This window comes from Tursiops truncatus, chromosome 12 (assembly GCF_011762595.2).
Source record: "Tursiops truncatus isolate mTurTru1 chromosome 12, mTurTru1.mat.Y, whole genome shotgun sequence".
NCBI lineage: Eukaryota > Metazoa > Chordata > Mammalia > Artiodactyla > Delphinidae > Tursiops > Tursiops truncatus.
The window spans coordinates 54,999,149-55,005,436 of NC_047045.1; positions in this window are offsets into that span (position 1 = coordinate 54,999,149).

A 6,288-nucleotide genomic window follows, 5' to 3' on the forward strand; every position below is an offset into this window, starting at 1 on the left:
TGGGCTCCAAACTACAAGAGGACTGAAGTTTCTTTTTTCTCGACCTCACCCTATGAATCTCTTCATCTGGCTGTTGGTTCCTGTGCTTCAGTATCCTCGGTAATAAACCATTCATCTGCCGTGTGGTTGACAGGGTCTTGGTACTCTGGCCGGGTGTCAGGCCTGTGCCTCTGAGGTGGGAGAGCCGAGTTCAGGACATTGGTCCACCAGAGACCTCCTGGCTCCATGAAATATCAAACAGCGAAAGTTCTCCCAGAGATCTCCATCTAAATGCTAAGACCCAACTTCACTCAACAACCAGCAAGCTCCAGTGCTGGACACCCTATGCCAAACAACTAGCAAGACAGGAACACAACCCCATTCATTAGCAGAGAGGCTGCCTAAAATCATACTAAGTTCACAAACACCCCAAAACACACCACTGGATGCAGTACTGCCCACCAGAAAGACAAGATCCAGCCTCATCAACTAGAACACAGGCACCAGTCGCCTCCACCAGGAAGCCTACACAACCCACTGAACCAAACTTACCCACTGGGGGGAGACACCAAAAACAATGCGAACTACGAACCTGCAGCCTGCGAAAAGAAGACTCCAAACACAGTAAATTAAGCAAACTGAGAAGACAGAGAAATACTCAGCAGATGAAGGAGAAAGGTAAAAACATACCAGACCAAACAAATGAAGAGGAAAGAGGCAGTCTACCTGAAAAAGAATTCAGAGTAATAATAGTAAAGATGATCCAAAATCTTGGAAATAGAATGGAGAAACATTTAACAAGGATCTAGAAGAACTAAAAAGCAAACAAACAGTGATGAACAACACAATAAATGAAATTAAAAATACTCTAGAAGGAATCAATAGCAGAATAACTGAGGCAGAAGAACGTATATGTCACCTGGAAAGTAAAATAGTGGAAATAACTACCGCAGAGCAGAATAAACAAAAAAGCATGAAAATAATTGAGGACAGTCTCAGAGACCTCTGAGACAGCATTAAATGCACCAACGTTCGAATTATAGGGGTCCCAGAAGAAGAAGAGAAAAAAAAAAAGAGAAAAGAAAAAAAAAGGGATGAGAAAGTATTTGAAGAGATTATAGTTTAAAACTTCCCTAATATGGGTAAGGAAATAGTCAGTCAAGTCCAAGAAGCGTAGAGAGTCCCATACAGGATAAATCCAAGGAGAAACATGCCAAGACACATATTAATCAGACTATGAAAAATTAAATACAAAGAAAAAATATTAAAAGCAGCAAAGGAAAAACAACAAATAACATACAAGGGAATACCCATAAGGTTAACAGCTGATCTTTCAGCAGAAACTCTTCAAGCTAGAAGGGAGTGGCAGGACATATTTAAAGTGATAAAAGGGAAAAACCTACAACCAAGATTACTCTACGCAGCAAGGAACTCATTCAGATTCGACAGAGAAATTAAAACCTCTACAGACAAGCAAAAGCTAAGAGAATTCAGCACCACCAAACCAGCTTTACAACAAATGCTAAAGGAACTTCTTTAGGCAGGAAACACAAGAGAAGGAAAAGACCTACAAAAACAAACCCCAAACAATTAAGAAAATGGTAATAGGAACATACATATCGATAACTACCTTAAATGTAAATGGATTAAATGCTCCAACCAAAAGACATAGACTGGCTGAATGGATACAAAATCAAGACCTGTATATATGGTGTCTACAAGAGACACACTTTAGACATAGGGACACATATAGACTGAAAGTGAGGGGAAGGAAAAAGATATTCAATGCAAATGGAAATCAAAAGATAGCTAGAGTGGCAATTCTCATATCAGACAAAATAGTCTTTAAAATAAAGACTATTACAAGAGACAAAGAAGGACACTACAAAATGATCAAGGGATCAATCCAGAAGAAGATATAGCAATTCTAAATATTTATGCACGATATCAAAATAGGAGCACCTCAGTACATAAGGCAAATGCTAACAGCCATAAAAGAGGAAATTGACAGTAACACAATCAGAGTGGGGGACTTTAACACCCCAGTCTCACCAATGGACAGATCATCCAAAATGAAAATAAATAAGGAAACACAAGCTTTAAATGATACATTAAACAAGATGGGCTTAATTGATATTTATAGGACATTCCATCCAAAAACAACAGAATACACTTTCTTCTTAAGTGCTCGAGGAACATTGTCCAGGATAGATCATATCTTGGCTCACAAAACAAGCCTTGGTAAATTTAAGAAAATTGAAATTGTATCAAGTACCTTTTCCAATCACAAAACTATGAGACTAGACATCAACTACTGGAAAAACAATCTGTAAAAACTACAAACACATGGAGGCTAAACAGTACACTACTAAATAACCAATAGATCACTGAAGAAATCAAAGAGGATATCAAAAAATACCTGGAAACAAATGACAATGAAAACACGACGACCCAAAACCTATGGGATGCAGAAAAAGCAGTTCTAAGAGGGAAGTTTATAGCAGTACAAACCTACCTCAAGAAACAAGAAAAATCTCAAATAACCAACCTAAACTTACACCTAAAGCAATTAGAGAAAGAAGAACAAAAAAAACCCAAAGTTAGCAGAAGGAAAGAAATCATAAATATCAGATCAGAAATAGATGAAAAAGAAATGAAGGAAATAATAGCAAAAATCAACAAAACTAAGAGCTGGTTCTTTGAGAAGATAAACAAAATTGATAAACCATTAGCCAGACTCATCAAGAAAAAACAGTAGAAGACTCAAATCAATAGAATTAGAAATGAAAAAGGAGAAGTAACAAATGACACTGCAGAAATACAAAGGATCATGAGAGATTACTACAAGCAGCTATATGCCAATAAAATGGACAACCTGGAAAAAATGGACAAATTCTTAGAAAAGCACAACCTTCCAAGACTGAACCAGGAAGAAATAGAAAATATAAACAGACCAATCACAAGCACTGAAATTGAAACTGTGATTAAAAATCTTCCAACAAACAAAAGCCCAGGACCAGATGGCTTCACAGACGAATTCTATCAAACATTTAGAGAAGAGCTAGCATGTACCCTTTTCAAACTCTTCCAAAATATAGCAGAGGGAGGAACACTTCCAAACTCATTCTACGAGGCCACCATCACCCTGATACCAAAACCAGACAATGATGTCACAAAGAAAGAAAACTACAGGCCAATATCACTGATGAACAAAAATGCATAAATCCTCAATAAAATACTAGCAAACAGAATCGAACAGCACATGAAAAGGATCATACACCATGGTCAAGTGGGGTTTATCCCAGGAGTGCAAGGATCCTACAATATGCGCAAATCAATCAATGTTATAAATCATATTAACAAATTGAAGAAGAAAAGCCATATGATCATCTCAATCGATGCAGAAAAAGCTTTCCACAAAATTCGGCACCCATTTATAATAAAAACCCTCCAGAAAGTAGGCATAGAGGGAACTTACCTCAACATAATAAAGGCCATATATGACAAAGCCACAGCCAACATTGTTCTCAATGGTGAAAAACTGAAACCATTTCCACTAAGATCAGGAACAAGACAAGGTTGCCCACTCTCACCACTATTATTCAACATAGTTTTGGTAGTTTTAGCCACAGCAATTAGAGAAGAAAAAGAAATACAAATTGGAAAAGAAGAGTAAAACTGTCACTGTTTGCAGATGACATGGTAACTATACATACAGAATCCTAAAGATGCTACCAGAAAACTACCAGAGCTAATGAATGAATTTGGTAAAGTAGCAGGTTACAAAATTAATGCACAGAAATCTCTTGTATTCCTATACACTAATGATGAAAGATCTGAAAGAGAAATTAAGGAAACACTCCCATTTACCATCTCAACAAAAAGAATAAAATACCTAGGAATAAACCTACATAAGGAGACAAAAGACCTGTATGCAGAAAACTATAGGACACTGATGAAAGAAAGTAAAGATGATATAAACAGATGGAGAGATATACCATGTTCTTAGAGTGGAAGAATCAGCATTGTGAAAATGACTATACTACCCAAAGCAATCTACAGATTCCATGCAAACTACTCTCAAACTGCCAATGGCATTTTTCACAGAACTAGAACAAAAAATTTCACAATTTATATGGAAACACAAAAGACCCCAAATAGCCAAAGCAATCTTGAGAAAGAAAAATGGAGCTGGAAGTTCAGGCTCCCGGACCTCACACTATACTACAAAACGACAGTAATCAAGACAGTATGGCACTGGCACAAAAACAGAAATATAGATCAATGGAACAGGATAGAAAGCCCAGAGATAAACCCAAGCACATATGGTCACCTTATCTTTAATAAAGCAGGGAAGAATGTACAATGGAGAAAAGACTTTCTCTTCAATAAGTGGTGCTGGGAAAACTGGACAGCTACATGTAAAAGAATGAAATTAGAACATTCCCTAACACTATACACAAAAATAAACTCAAAATGGATTAGACCTAAATGTAAGGCTAGACACTATAAAACTCTTAGAGGAAAACATAGGCAGAACACTCTATGACATAAATCACAGCAAGATCCTTTTTGACCCACCTCCTGAAGAAATGGAAATAAAAACAAAAATAAACAAATGGGACCTAATGAAACTTCAAAACTTTTGCACAGCAAAGGAAAACATAAATGAGATGAAAAGACAACCCTCAGAATGGGAGAAAATATTTGCAAATGAAGCAACTGACAAAGGATTAATCTCCAAAGTATACACGCAGCTCATGCAGCTCAATATCAGAAAAACAAACAATCCAATCCAAAACTGGGCAGAAGACCTAAATAGACATTTCTCCAATGAAGATATACAGATTGCCAACCAACACATGAAAGGATGCTCAACATCACTAATCATTAGAGAAATGCAAGTCAAAACTACAATGAGGTATCACCTCACACCGGTCAGAATGGCCATCATCAAAAAATCTACAAACAATAAACACTGGAGAGGGTGTGGAGAAAAGGGAACCCTCTTGCACTGTTGGTGGGAATGTAAATTGATACAGCCACTATGGACAACAGTAAGGAGGTTCCTTAAAAAACTAAAAATAGGGCTTCCCTGGTGGCGCGGTTGTTGAGAGTCTGCCTGCCAATGCAGGGGACACGGGTTCGTGCCCCAGTCCGGGAAGATCCCACATGCCGCAGAGCGGCTGGGCCCACGAGCCATGGCCGCTGAGCCCGCGCGTCCGGAGCCTGTGCTCCACAACGGGAGAGGATACAACAGTGAGAGGCCCACGTACCGCAAAAAAAAAAAAAAAAAAAAAAAAAAACTAAAAATAGGACTACCATACGACCCAGCAATCCCACTACTGGGCATATACCCTGAGAAAACCATAATTCAAAAAGAGTCATGTACCATAATGCTCATTGCAGCTGTATTTACGATAGCCAGGACATGGAAGCAATTTAAATGTCCATCGACAGATGAATGGATAAAGAAGTTGTGGCACATATATACAATGGAATATTACTCAGCCATAAAAAGAAATGAAATTGAGTTATTTGTAGTGATGTGGATGGACCTAGAGACTGTCATACAGAGTGAATTAAGTCAGAAAGAGAAAAACAAATACCGTATGTTAACACATATATGTAGAATCTAACAAACAAACAAAAATGGTTCTGAAGAACCTAGGGGCAGGATCAGAATAAAGGCGCAGAAGTAGAGAATGGACTTGAGGACACGGGGAGGGGGAAGGGTAAGCTGGGACAAAGTGAGAGACGGGCATGGAAATATATACACTACCAAATATAAAACAGCTAGCTAGTGGGAAGTAGCCGCATAGCACAGGGAGATCAGCTCGGTGCTTTGTGAACACATAGAGGGGTGGGATAGGGAAGGTGGGAGGGAAACGCAAGAAGGAGGAGATATGGGTATATATGTATATGTATAGCTGATTCACTTTGTTATAAAGCTGAAACTAACAGACCCTTGTAAAGCAATTATACTCCGATAAAGATGTTAATAAAAAAATTAAGAGAAATTCTCAATGAAAGCAAAATAAACAATTCCATTGTCATGCATAAAACATAAGTGAAAAGGAACTATTCACTCTTTGCCTTCCTCTTCTCTTCTTTGGGAAAAGAACCTGAACTAAGAGTCGAAGAGCCACCTATTTACTTCTAAACATTATCTTGGGAAATATTTATTCTATTATCTTGGCTATTTAATTTTTCCTTCTGTAATGAGAAATCACAATGGCTGCCTTGAAGCTTGTTGTTAAGAAGTAAATAAGTCAAGGCATATGAATGTGCTTTGCAAACCATCAAGTC